Here is a 14666-nt window from a genome sequence, read left to right as displayed (position 1 = left end):
TCCTTTCCTAGACCTATCTGACCAGTCTTCAAAGTGTGGGATAGAACCTTGAACAAATTTTTGATTTATTATAAAATCATCCTCTCCACTTTTCTAATCATATTCTCAGTGTATCCCATTCAGAATTTCTCATACGTTTTGTCCCTCTGGCATTGAATAGTATAGGTAAGACATGCAGCATTCACTTGCAGCAGCTATGTCAGTTCAACTTGCTTATTACATATATCTTCTTTTCTTCTGTAGCAGCTCATTAATCCATCAGCATGACACAGTCCTCCCAATGAGGTTGTGCCAAATGTTACAGTAGCACTCCAGCATAGTTTAGAAATCGGCATGCTGTTTATTTTTCCAGAGACTAAATAGAATCACTTCCCTATCATCTAGTATTTATGCCCCAGGGCAGTCAAAATTGACTCCCACTAATATTTTTTTCTTTAAGGAAAGTAAGTGCAGTAATTAAGGGACATTGACTATGTTGCTGAAACTTTTTATATTTTATGAACCACCACTCTGTAGTGCTTAAATAGAAACCAGAAGAGTAATGGTGGGTAGGATGGGGGATGAACAGGGATGGGGGCGGGGGGAGAAGCTCAGTGTAGGACTCAGTGACATTTACGGCTGAGCATTGGAGCTGTCGAAGAGTTATTGCTGCTTATGACTGTTTGGCCTGGCTGCATATCAGAGCCATTAACCTCTGAATAACATAGCCCTAAAGAGAATGTACTCTTTTAGAAAACTCCTCATTAATTAAATTTATGGAAGGGAAAAAAAAGCTTAAGCCTTGGAGCATGGGGCTCTGACAGGTCCTGGAGATGCATAAAAAATAGCCAGGAATGTTGGGCTTCATGCAGAAACTTAACATCCTAGCTTTCCCTCTTGAGGGTCTCAGAGGCTTGCAACACTGGGGTTGGAATTTGCTCAGTGCTGGCCTTTGCAGCCAACTCGCCAATGTGGGGCTAAATCTGAGTGCCTTCAACTCCAGTTAACTGTGTCTTTCCAGCATAATGACGACTCCTTTTGTCCGTATACTGTGTGTTTACAGGAAATACACTTTCCTGCAAAAAGTGGAAGTGTTTTAAAAAAGTGTATGCTTACCTGCAAATACTTACAATTTAAATCTCATACACTGTACATTTTTGCCAGCATACATTCAGAAAATGACACATGCAGACCATTTAATTTTTTTTAAGCGAAGACTTGATTTGAGAACATCAAGCCTCATTTAAATGGTTACACTTGGTGCTGGTGGTTTTTCAGACAGCAGGGTATGAAATACAGGGGAAAATGTTACCTGTCGCTGCAAAATGCAATTCTGAAAACTACCTGCCCCATTAACCTAGGGACTTTCCCAACAGTAAGCAGCAATTTGGCTCAAGTCCCTTCAGCATCAACATTTTGCCATCACCTCCTTTCCCATATTTACAGAGCTGTGGGAGATTTTGCCACAGAAGTACAGTATAATGAAATGTACAAAGGATACATTAAAAAAATCACTAACCTTTAATATTGTGGCTCTGATTCTGAAAATTAATTAATGTTTTGCCTGCAAAAAGTCTGAAGGATTAGGCTTCGTCTGAGTTACATTTAAAAGAAAATCATTTTCTTTGTTTCCTTCATTCTCTCCTAGCTTCTTTTTCTCTCTCTCCATCCTTTGTCTGCTATGTTTTCTTCTTCCTTCTTTATTTTCTCATGCTGAAGCTTTCCTGTTACCTTCATTAACATAGATTTTCATAATCAGCTTCCTGTTCTATATTGTATTGTATTCCAGTTTTGTCTCTTGTGATCCCTCTTTCTCCTCTGTTTTTCTCCCTGCTTCTGTTCCTTTTAAGTTTATTCTTCTTTTCTTCCTCTCCCTCCCAGCCAGAATGCCTGAGTTAAGTACCCTCCTCCCTTCCTTTTCCAAAATAGGTTCTCTAATCAGAAAGTACATGGAACACTTAACTAATTAGGAACTTCAGGTTCTTGATAGGGAGGGAATGGTTAAGGATATAGACTTTGTATTTTGACTTTTAACTCCAGTGAATACAATTACAGGTCTTTCCCCCCCCCCCATTTTTAATGTATGCTACAAATGCACAAAATCCGAGGCTCTGAGGAATATCCATACACAGGAGAATCAATATATTAGAGCAGTGTCATTTGCGCTGATAGCTATAGTTATTATTGTGTTATTTCCAGTATAGACCCCTGCTTTTGGTTTATAACTGTGCTATTAAAATTTATTGCAAACTGAAACTTGGCACACAAAGTCTGAGCCCAGAGCAAATTTTTAATTTTTGTTTAGAATATTTTTTTAAGCTAAAGGAATACAATATAAAAAACATTAGGCTGATGATTATAAATACTTTTATGTGTTACTACAATACAAAAAATACTTAATTTATTTTAAAATTCTGCATGGCATTAGTCCATGATGGCTTTGGGTATTCTGGAACAGAACAGTGAACATGATAGTTACTTTATTAAGGAAAAGCACTTAGATGATCACACATTCTCAATATCTCTTAAAATCTGATTTCAGTATGATCTTTAGCACACTACTGTACCATAATGGAATAAAGTGAAAACAAACAAACTTGTACAACTCATTAAGCTTCACCACCACCACGTGTGACCATTTAAAAGATGTAGGATGTTTACAAAGCAAGAATGGGCCCTAAAACAATTAAAATAAAATAACCAAAATGCTCTGCATGTGTCATTTTCGGAATGTATATTCATAAAAACGTATGGTAATCAGATATAAATTGCAGTTATTTGCATATAAAGAAACTTTAAAAAATGCTTATACTTATATACTGAATATTTCCAGCCACTGGGTACAGGACATAGAACTATTCAAATTCAGCCCAGTCCATTAGTGGCTGAATGTGGTAACACTGAATGGCAGTTGGATGACCTATATGTACGGTAATATTATATACGATCAGTTGATTCAATTACTTATCATTTGAGCTTTAGACCCTTTGTCTTTATAGTTAAGAGGCAATTTCCCTGATTCGCTAGTTTGGTGACTTGCATGTAAATGTATCTCCATTCTCTGCCTGATGACCAGGCTGGTCAGACATGCAAATACACATTCCTTTGTCTAGGTAGGACTGTGCTTATACATTGCTTGCTGAACACATTTTAGGAACGTAATTCTACCACATACTTATAAATTTTTATATAACACCCCATACAGACCTCATGCAAGAATTTTAATGATCAGTAAGTTATTAGTTTTCCAATGATGTATTACATGCTATCTTTTGGGTATATTTCATAACAGTGTGTTAGGTGTAGTGAGTATGTCAGGTCTGACAAGAGTTGCTGAGTAGTGAACCACCAGTGGGTCTCTGTGTCACGGAGGGCCATCTCAAACTGGCAGTCTGTGTGCCTCCTACAAATTACTTATTCCAAAACAAAGTAGAATAAGACATTTTGACAGCATTGTTTGTAGGTCTGCTTGAGTGAGTCAGCCAGTCAGCAGAGACAGAAAGAATGACAACAGAAGAATTTTCATATATTTATCAGTTGGAGCGAAGAAGGAATTTTACTCCGTAGGAGTCAGTGGACAGTATTTCCAGGTCTGCAGCAGTCAGCCACCAAGCTACGTGAAGGCTTGCTCTGTCACCAAGCCCTCCTTCTCATAGGTCTCTCCCACATCTGATCTGGATAGGTAGAGCAGGACTTTCATTGGGAATGTATATTATCACATTCTGCTGCAAAAGTGCCAGAATTTAGGCACATTATTGAACCTGCAGTGTAGTGGAGAGTTTCTGATTTTGCCATATTTAAGTGAGGATTTGTCACCCATTGTGTGATAGCTGCCATTCAGGGAGTAATTACAAGTAAACAGCTGGATACATTTCCTTCCTTTACTACCAAATTTTTATATCACAAGATGTGCTCAAATGGCACAGTTAGGATTAGAAAATCATTGAGTGGAAGGAAGAGAAGATTAATTGGTGCTTTTAAAAAGACTTTAAACAAGTTGTATAAGAATGGGAATTAAGTCTCTTTCCTCTTCAGTAGTGGTTTTGTTTTGTAGCAGGCGTTCAAGGTATAATGCAAAACTTGTACTCTAGTATGAGCAGGCCCGTCTTCCTCCTCTGACATAAAAATGCTAGTGAAGTTATAAACATTCTCTTTGCCGGCTTGATGGTGTCTTTGATGTCTGTGTATATATGTGTATCTGAGAGAGCAAGCTCTTGCTTACAGGAGATCCTATTTTTACATGTAACTTGAATTAAATTATTTCAGATGCAGACCATTTGGAAATAATGTTTACAGGAGATGGTTTAGATCATTATAAATAGTAAAATTGAAATCTTGCTCTAGTAGAGTGGAACATATTAAAATAAAAAATTGAACATGAGTCCTCATGCTATCCTGTGTCAAAGAAGCCTCCCACCCTTCTGGCTCAGGCTTCCTGTCTTTTTTGAGAGGTTCTTCAGGAAATGGAAAAGAGGACAAGAGGGATCTTTGAAAATGAATTACATTCTTATTGTGTAGTAGAAATATAGCTATTTTGAGCTTCCCTGCTTGATACTTCACATTTTATGGCATGGAAAGTTAAATGCAAGCAAAGAAACTTGCTAAGTTTTACCAGAACTACTAGGCAAATGCTGTAACATCATGTGTTAAACCAAACAACCAACCCTATAACTTTATCTTTGCTCAGTCCACTGTACACAGGAACAGGCCTATGAGAATCATAGAAATGTAGGGCTGGAAGGGACTTCGAAAGGTCATCAAGTCCAGCTCCCTGCACTGAGGCAGGACCAAGGGAACTCAGACCATCCCTGACCTACGTTTGTCCAGCCTATTCCTAAAAACCTCCCATGATAGAGATTCTGCAACCTCCCTTCGAAGCCTATTCCAGAACTTAACTATGCTCATAGTTAGAATAGGAATCCAGTGGCATCTAGAGGTGCTTAAAGAATACCATACATGTTTATCCCTTACAAGTCCTCAGCCGTAGATGATATCCGGAAAACATTTTGAGCCATATCTTGAAACTTCATAAGAGCCTTTAGCTCTGATGTATAGGAGGGTTTCTTTGTGGGTGTACTAAACCAGTATAACGCCTGACTGTGGAGGTGTGGTCTTGGAATGGGAAGTTTGGAAAATGGAAGTCTTTGCCAAGAAGTTTGATGTATAAACCACATCATCATCTGTACATTTTGTGGTGTTTCTCTGTCTTTTGAGGGCAAGAGTTCAAGAAGACATTGCTCTTTTTGCAGGAGGTTTTTCTGCCTAGTGTGCTTATAAATTCCAAGGCCAGAAAGGGCCACTGTGATCATTGTCTGACCTCCTGTATAACAAAGGCCATAGAACTTCCCCAAAATAATTCCTAGAGCATATCTTTTTGAAAAACATCCAGTCTGGATTTAACAGTTGTCAGTGATGAAGAATTTACTATGACTCTTGGTAAATTGTTCCAGTGCTTAATTACTAACAGTTAAAAATGTATGCTTCATTTCCATTCTGAATTTGTCTAGCTCCATCTTACAACATAATCCAATGGCTGGATCTTTTCCTGCTATATTGAAGAGCCCATTATTAAATCTTTGTTCCCCAGTTAGATTCTTGTAGACTGTAATAGCTTAATGACCATTTTAGGTATTGACCCAGTTACTCTAGCTCAGGGGTAGGCAACCTATGGCACGCGTGCCAAAGGCGGCACGCGAGCTGATTTTCGGTGGCACTCACACTGCCCCGGTCCTGGCCACCGGTCCAGGGGGCTCTGCATTTTAATTTAATTTTAAATGAAGCTTCTTAAACATTTTAAAAACTTTATTTACTTTACATACTACAATAGTTTAGTTATATATTATAGACTTATAGAAAGAGACCTTCTAAAAACGTTAAAATGTATTACTGGCACGCAAAACCTTAGAGTGAATAAATGAAGACTCGGCACACCACTTCTGAAAGGTTGCCGACTCCTGTAATCTAGCTGTTTTCCTAGTTCTGGTCTGGCTACTCTGTAGTCCTGACTAATTTCACTGTAAGTGCACATTATGCACTCCTGCAAAAGACCAGATTGAGAAGAACTGTAATTTTTGAGAATGGAAGAAAGTGTAGTTGGGAGAAAGATGTTGAGGGGAAGAACTTGCAGAACCTGCTTAATCTTGCACTGAAACGGTCTTGGCTACTCAGGTGTGAGCTTGGCCCCCATGATGTCCGTGTATTTGGAATGATGAAGAGGTTCCCATTCTCTCTCCATTTTGGAAAAGGGGTATATGTTTCTGTATGGATTGGTGGGGGAGAGCCCTAGTGACTTCAAAAATTTGGGCTGTATTAAAGAAGGTTATATGGCTTATAGGCTTACAATTGGTTGTCACAAATGAAAATGATTATTTTTCAGTAAGCAGTCTGCCTTTCAGTGTTAAGCTGAGAAATGACAATTGCAATTAAGTTTAGACTGTTGGGGGGTGATAACCATTATCTACTAGGTATCTTTGAACTGGTGATTTGTAACAGCTCCAACAGGTGGTGAGGAAACTTAATTTAGAGGTTAAATGACAAGACTGGGAGGAGATCTGACGTTTGATTTTGGGTCTGCATTTGGACTTGCTCATTTGGACATTTATGGACATTCTCCTTCTCCGGAAGTTGGCAAGAAGGTAGGGGAAAATAACTCCATTCTCCATTTTTTCCCCCTGTAAGGCCCAAGCTTTCTCCAGTTCCATATTAGGTTTGGAAATACAATTTCCTTGAAATGATGTTAATACTTAAGATAGTGCTATGTACTCTCAGCCTTTAAAGTGGTTTTCTTTTTTCTGGGTATGGACATAATTATACTTCCTACATAATAGGTACTGTGAAGCTTCATTCACTTATTTTTGTAAGACACTATAAAAGTACAAATAATTATATATTCATGAGAAAAATAATTTTCTATTGGGTTCAGAGCCTCTGCAAAGTTTAGTCCAAAGCCAGTTTTGAGTAGTATGCTGACCACTGAAAGTATTTTCTCTTTGAATGAAGATACTGGTCAATCTTTAGTCATAGTGGTCCATATTAAGTAAAATTTTGGCAGGATGGCATTGATTGTACTAGCTGCTCTCAAATTGAAGCAATTCATCCTTTTTTGATGCTGTGTGCTGAATTTTCCTTGTGCTGCTTTGGTTTCCATGTCCGTTTCTCTTCCTTTTGTTAATTTGTCTTGACTTTGTATTTTTAGACATTCACAGTGACAACACCCAGTGTAGTCGCTTGATTTTGGCCCCCCCAAAAAACCCTCAGAAAGATGTTCTCTTCTCTTCAGTCTTCTAAACCAGTCTGGACTCTCTAGCTCTTCCCAACGAGCAAGTGGAGAGGCTTTTACTGGTCATTTGCTGATTGCACGTGTCCATGTATAATGTAGCTATCTCTTAGCCTTAATTTAAATATGTGAAAAGTAGAGCCCAGGAAAGCAAACAGACTTGCATCATCATATTTCAATGAACAATTAGAACATTTCAGAAAGCATGTATTTTATCTGTTAGATAGTAAACTTTGTAGGAAAGTACATTGGACTGGTACAAAAAGCTTGGAGAAAAAGATAAATCTTCTATGAAAAAAAAATCCCTCATTTCTTCAGTCTTCTGTACCAGTCTAGACCCTTGGAATCTCCCAGAAGCAGTTTACTTTGGTAAACACTATGGGTGGGGGCTAGCACCTGATAGCTTTCACCTTTCTAAGACCTGCATATGTAAAGATATATACATATGTGTTCCATAATATTTTACAAAGATGTTTGATGATGCCCAGGCAATAGATTTGCAAATCTTCAAGAAAAATGTTTCTTCTCTCGCTCTCTTCTCTTCCTCCCCCTCCCCTCCTCCCCCCAAGAAGAAATGTGTAGGGTGAGCTTTGAGGAAGTTGGAATTTCCTTTCCTGCAGAACTAGACGTTTGTAATGAGCTATAACACAAATGTCTGGACTGGTACAGAAGATGTTGAAGAAAGAAAAATAACTGGTTCCTGTTTTGGTAGTAAACTGTATCTTAAAAGTATAAAAATGGCACTTCTTTTTGGTAATGGTTTAGGCGACCTTGCTATCTAGGACATATTGTAAAGGCATGGGAGAAGACATATCTGATTATATCTAATAAACAGCAGAACAGAGGGGACCATGCTTTAGCTCTTAGCAATACAATGCAAGTAAAATGAGCTGTTTGAGACTAAATAACATAGGGATTCAGTATTGGCCATAAAACCTATGTTCACATTACACAGTCCATCTTTTAAGTCTGCTTTATTAGCTTTATATTTATATTGCCCTGTGCACTTTTTGAGCCACATTTTACATGGATTTTGCACAAGCAAGAGAACAGGAATATTTTACAAGGAGCTTTGAAGCAAGGCGCTCAAAGTTTGTTGTGGCCAGGTTGGGTATCTTTATTTATTTCCCCCTGTAAAATTTGCTAAATCTAAGAATGAGAATAGAACATTTAGTTTGAGAGTTGTCAATATGGCTTAAAGCCAGCATGTTGAACTCTGTCATCTTTGTTGCTGGCCAAGTTCTCTACCGCATATTGTTAGTTCTATTTCATGATGCAGCATCCAGCGATCCTGCTATTACTATAATGGTTAAAGGCTGAAAAAGGAGAATGTATTTAGGTTTTTTTTGAAATACTCTTAAGAATGGGTTTGTGAGGCAGCAGATTGCTTGTGGAAATGTATCACTATGGTGTGAACTTTTTTTTTTTGGCCCAGTCTAAAATCTTCCTTTGAAAATCTACTGCTACTAATAGTAATAACTTAAGCTGTCAGAAAAGCTCTGTAACATCCCTGCAGCAATGATTTTTTTGCTACTGAAGCAGAATGCTAAAGCCACAAGCTCAGTGAATAATATAAGGACAGATGGAGAAGAATATGACAATTACAGATGTGTAAGTTCCTTGACCTTTACTCCCCACTCCTCTCAGGCCAGCTGCAAAAGCCTGGGTGTCTCTGACTGCATGGCCATGACTTTTAATGCTCTGATTGACCTGTTCACACTGCACCTGACTAGTATTATGTATCACATAAGTAAGTGATAGGCCTTAAAAAGGCTTTTACCAAAAAAATCAGAGGAGATGGTGGTGAAGGAAGCAGCTAAGTGCTTAATTTACAAAGACAGTTTAAAGTATCTAGATGGAAATAACAATTGTATTCATTTGTTCAATAACAACAAAAGCCTTGACCCAGTGTTGACCTGCTGTGCTTCTCTTTCCCTTGTTTCTGTATTCCGTAGCCAAGGAAGACATGATCTGAAGCTCTGTGCTGCCTACAGGTTTGCAGGAAACAGTGACAAGTAGTTCCAGCCATTCTCCCCCGCTTTCCACTTATTGTTCAGGATTTGTCAGAGAATGTATTGAGATGAAAGGCTGCATATTTTTGTCAAGTCTGATATTGAATGGAAGCAGTTGTTTTTTAAAAGAAGTAGGTAGGGAGGAAACACACAGCTTAGGGTTAACACCCTCCTGGTGTTTACTCATAAATATAAAATGGTGTAAGAACACCAGACACACATGGCACTTTCTGATTGGTTGCTGATGATGTCATGCACATGTCACTCTGGCCATTAAATGAGCGGATCTGTTTTCCTTATTTGTATGTATAAATTCTGTTTCACAGTCGCACTATTTCTAGGGGATTATTGCACTTCTCAGGTGCTGGAAATCATTTAGGCCTTCACTTGAGCCTGGCAATACCCTGTTGTGTCATATATAAATGTATGTGTAAAAACACTTGGATGGTAGCAACTGACCTCTCCCTGCATTAAATGCTAATACAATAGGTGGGAGTTCTGAGCCTTTCAGCCTCACAGGGGATCACTACAGGCCTTGAGAATGGGAGGCTGGGTGGAGAAGGCTAATTGGATTGGAAAAGTGCAGTTTTGTAGAAATGGTCTGGTTCCACCCCTCCTGTCCTCCTTAAATTCAGGGCAGAGCACGAGCTCTGTAATATTTTCTACCCAGTACAGGCACATGAGCTGTGTGGTTATGTTACAGTAACAGTCTAACAACATGCACTGGTGTGCATGTCTACACCATGCATTTGAAACTCTGCAGTATTCCTAACAGTGGGATGTGGAGCTCCCCTGAGGAAAGCTAGATTGTCCACTGACATTTGGATTAATTTTCGATCTCCGAGTCTGGGATGGATTGGAGCTTTCCCCCTTAATCCTTTTGCTCTTATCTAGCAAGAATGTTGTTTTATCACTGAAAATTAGGAACATTTTGTATGGAAAAAGCTATATTTTAAGTAGATAAAATTGCCTTTATGAGCAAAGAACATGGGTAGAAGGTGTCTGGAACTTTTTTCTTCCATTTCTGTTAGCTGATTATAGTTTGTTTTTGTTTATCAGTTAACGAGACGCTTATTAGACAAGGACTCAGAAGTCCCTTTTGTACTTTCAGGGGGGTGCATTCTCCAGCGGACTGCAAAGTCACTGTTCTGATCAGTTATGTGACTTCTAAGGAATATTTTGAATGCTATCATTTCATCAATTTCTTATTGGGATTAGAAAAATTCCAAGAAAGCAGGTGGGCTGATGTTGTTTAGAAACATGTCTATATTCAGGTCTTATCTACTCAGGCATCTCTCAATTTCAGATAGCCAGTAGTCCAGAGAATCAGCAATTTGCTGGGTCAAAAGAAAAAAGCTTCACATTCAGCATTATAAAATGGTAATGGGCTCAAAGGAGATATTTTGTGTTCCAGGTTAGATCCATGCTTCTGACAGGCTGCAATTATGTGCGAGCTGAAACCAGAACTGATCTAAACATGCATAAGAATTTCAGACACAGCTTTCTGCAGGTGGTGACTTGGACAAGGTTAGCTACCTAAATCAATATTATTGCTTATTCTGTCTGTGAGGGAAGGCACTGCTCCGCTGTGCCCTCTCTGCTGCCTTTTCCTCCCCCTCCTCCTGCTTGATCTTGTGAAAGCTGTTTGAGACTGAGCGAGAGAGGCTATCACTCACTAACAGGATACTTAATCCCACGCAGGTGCAGTTTTGAGTAACTATACAGGGCCTCAAGGTCATGTTGGCTGCAAAGTCGGACAGACCCAAGCTTTTGCAGATGGCCTGAGTGGGCGGAGCAAGATTCAATAATGTTTCCCATCTGTAGCTTCCATGTTCTTCTTTCCCATTCCTCCTCCTCCTCTTTCTTTATGTCCTTTCACAAAGCTTTAATATAGCACCACAGTAGCTTCGGAAATAGAAATAAATATTACTTTGAAACCAAGCACTTAAGAGTTGTTTATACTTTTCATATAAAAATGTAGTTGGCTGAAAGGAAATCATAGACAGGTAGGCAAATTTTCTTTCATTTATGTTGGTGGTCTAAATTTGAAGCCAGTTCTTTTATTTGCTCCCTCCCTCTATGCTCTGATCTAAGCCTGCTTATAAAAAATAACAAAAGCAGGATGTTACCACGAGCTGCTTCTCTGCTCCAAACAGAGCACTTCATCCTCCTAAAGTGTAGTATGCCAGACCCCTCTGTCTCATTGCAGGCCAAATAGGAGTGTTCCAGTCCCTTCACTAAAAGCATAATTTTCACAGTCTCAGATGTCATTTTATTTTTGTTCATTGTTCTCTCAATAGCGATGTTGGCCTATTGGAATTATTTTGCCAAGGAATCTACAGACTTTTAAGCTGCCATGTCTCCTTTTCCACCTTAAGTGGGGAAAACTCCTTGTAAGAATAGTATATTTTAGAAAGAACTGCTTAAGACAAGGAGAAATTATGGAGGATTGAGCTGTGATTACAGTGAATCTGAGCAATGGAACCCCTTTAGTTAGCGCTTAATATTATTAACCAAGAAAGCTGTATTATGTTCTAGGGGGGCAACATTTCTACCCTCAGAATCATTACTAATAAGAGCTACTTGTGGGCTTGCCGGCTGGAAGCATGGAATTCCACAATTATACTCTGAACATGAGTACTGTCCTATATATGTGATACAACACTTTGTGGTAAGCAGCTATATATGGCATAACATGAGCACCCACTTACGAACTAAGAATACACATTATATCTCAATTTGTCTTTGACTGAAGTCATGCTTAGGAGTGAAGTGCTTAAATATAGCTTGAGTCGTCCCTTCCCCTGCTCCTACCTTTTTTTTTGAGACTCAGACTTTTTTTTCTACAATTTTCAGCAGTCTCATGGTCTGTACATCAGGCGGATGCTGCCTGCTCATCAAAGTCTGAGAATAATTCAGACAATTTTCTTTATAGTAATTAGGACTTCTTTTAAAAAAAAACAAAACCAAAAAACCCTCAAAAATTACTCTACCGTTACAGATCATAGCTAGATTCTTCCTCACAGTAAAGGTAAAAATAAATTGAGAGACAGGGCACAGTGGTTGTTAATTTATGCAGTTCTGTGTGGGATTGGGAAGAGTTACTCTGCTTGCCAATTTTCTTCTCTCACCATATGAAGAATATCAGAGGAGTATAAATAAAGGCAATCATGAGGTTTTTTTTGTTTTGCTTTAAAAGGAAAATAAATCAGCATTTTCCACTTCAACAGGGCTTTGGCCAGCAATCTTGGGAATCATGTAAAATTTAATGGAGAAATTCTAATTAGCCTAGCAGCAAGGAAAGTATTTATTCTGCTATCTAATATGCAAGTCTGGTATCCTTTGTGAATGAAAACATTAAAGATAAGCTGGCTGGAGAGCAGCTGCTCTCACATTCATGTGCATGTGCGCGCACAAAGCAATCCTTGAGTTTCCTGTATCAGTGCCCTGCCGTAGTACCGCAGTGTGAGAGAAAGGGACTGGCCTTGTGAGATTCTGGGCACTCTGTCTTGTTTGTCTTCAATAGCACTTAGTGCCTCACAAGGTTTGGCTCCTGGTGACCAACAGTAAGCAGGAAAAAACTAGTCATTCATTGGACTTATTCCAGTATTGGGCTTTGCTTTCTCACAATCAGAGTTGTGACTGTCTTCAGTTAAATTAAAGAAAAAAAAATGTGGTCAAGAGTGAGAGAGTGGGGAAGCGTGGTCCAGTGATTAGGGAACTAACATGGGACTTGGGAGACATAGGTTCAGTTCCCTGCTCAAACACAGATTTCCTCTGTGACCCTGGGAATGCCTTTTAGTCTCTCTGTGTTTCACTTCTGCATCTGTCAAATGGGGTTAATAGTACTTCTGTAAGAGGAGTGTTGTGAAGTGCTCAAATATTATAATTATTGGGGGATACAGATACTTAAGAGATATAAATAGATAGATAGAAGCAAAAGGCCAAGATATGAATTAATGTCATAAAAATAATGTATAATATTTCTCAACAATTGAAGTTACATAATGATCCCACATTACGTACACTGATTCATAATTGTAAATATGCCAATGGAAACTGCTCCCTTATTTTTCCAGCTACTATCCTGAGGGGAAATTCCCTTCAATAACTTAGAGAACAAGCTCTATTTGCAGAATATTTATAGGATATCAATTATTTCTTTTCCCTGCTTTAAAGCATTTGCATTTGGATTCAACACAGTGAAATAATTGAATCGGAATTCCTTTCTATTTGCAAATGTTAGGAATAAAAAAGGAGAAAAATATTCTGTTTGTTGATGTTCTTCATTCTTTCAGAGCTGCAGCCAGCAGCTTCTCTCCATCTTGATCACCCTTCAAAAGAAGGCTGTAGACTAAATAACCAAGAACTTTCCAAAATGAAGACAGATTAAAGTGAGGATTTTTTAAACTTTGTACGGCAAACCAATTTGCCTCTTCTTTGAATCACATGTCCCTGTGATAAAAATATAGTTGTACAGCTTCTCTGAATTTTTATGTGAGCTCATTCCATGATCAACACTGGGGAATGGCCTTCTGTTCTGCCAATCAATCCTGTCCCATTTATTAATTTTTTTAAAAACTATCTATTAATGCATTTAGGCCAGGCATGGTTCTTATGTCCTAAGCCGTTTTGGTCTGACCCAGTATGGCCATTCTTATTTTATCATTTATCTTATTTAGGAGCAGGGTTCTGGGACTTTTTTTTCTTCAGCAGTACCAGATTTTTTAAACATAATAATAATAATAATAAAAGAAAGGTTTCTTGTTGGTATACACCAATAGAAATTGTGGACAGGTTAGGAAAGAAACAAAATGGAATAAAGGAAACTATATACATAGAAACAAAAAACATACATAGTTTCCTTTATTCCATTTTGTTGTTTGTTTCTATGTATATAGTTTCCTTTATTCCATTTTGTTTCTTTCCTAACCTGTCCACAATTTTTATTGGTGTGTGTTATTTATATATATAAATAAAGAAAGCAGGAAGGAAAGAAAACATTGCAAATCTAATTGGACTGCTTTGCCTTGAAGGCTCGCTTCATTATACCCCAGGCCTTTTGTGCTTTGTTCTCTTATTCAGATTCATGCTGCAACTTTACAAGAAGTTTCTCCACCTTTCTTATTTCTTTAAGCACATATTTAGCTAACAATTCAGATACTCCAGGAGACTCCTGTTTTTTTCAGTTCCCTTCTCATCAGTTTATTGCAGTGCCAAGTTATTTGCAGCCATCCTAGCATTTATTCAAGTTCCACTTTATTCATTTCTTTCACATTTGGCTGTACTCAGATTCACAGTGAGATGAAAATACCAAGCTGCAGTCATTTTTTGGCAGTGAATCTTATTATTTAAAGTATTTCCATGTTTCCGGTAGAGTCCACTTGCTGATTACGTTT

The 14666-nt window shown here is 38.3% G+C and overlaps 2 long non-coding RNA genes across 4 annotated transcripts in view; one reads left to right on the top strand and one right to left on the bottom strand.

The window, feature by feature from the left end:
• Positions 1-1910, bottom strand: part of LOC141982576 (uncharacterized) — a 55416-nt gene extending 53506 nt beyond the window's left edge. The window contains exon 1 of one of the 2 annotated variants that reach the window (XR_012638127.1): positions 1499-1910. This is a non-coding gene — a long non-coding RNA (uncharacterized LOC141982576). The remainder of the gene's footprint in view (positions 1-1498) is intronic. The other variant, XR_012638126.1, reaches the window with a different exon arrangement.
• LOC141982575 (uncharacterized) overlaps positions 1-14666 on the top strand; it is a 342639-nt gene that overhangs the window by 137831 nt on the left and 190142 nt on the right. The window lies entirely within an intron of this gene.

This window comes from Natator depressus, chromosome 2, assembly GCF_965152275.1.
Source record: "Natator depressus isolate rNatDep1 chromosome 2, rNatDep2.hap1, whole genome shotgun sequence".
Lineage (NCBI taxonomy): Eukaryota > Metazoa > Chordata > Testudines > Cheloniidae > Natator > Natator depressus.
This window is presented reverse-complemented; position numbering and strand designations above follow the sequence as displayed.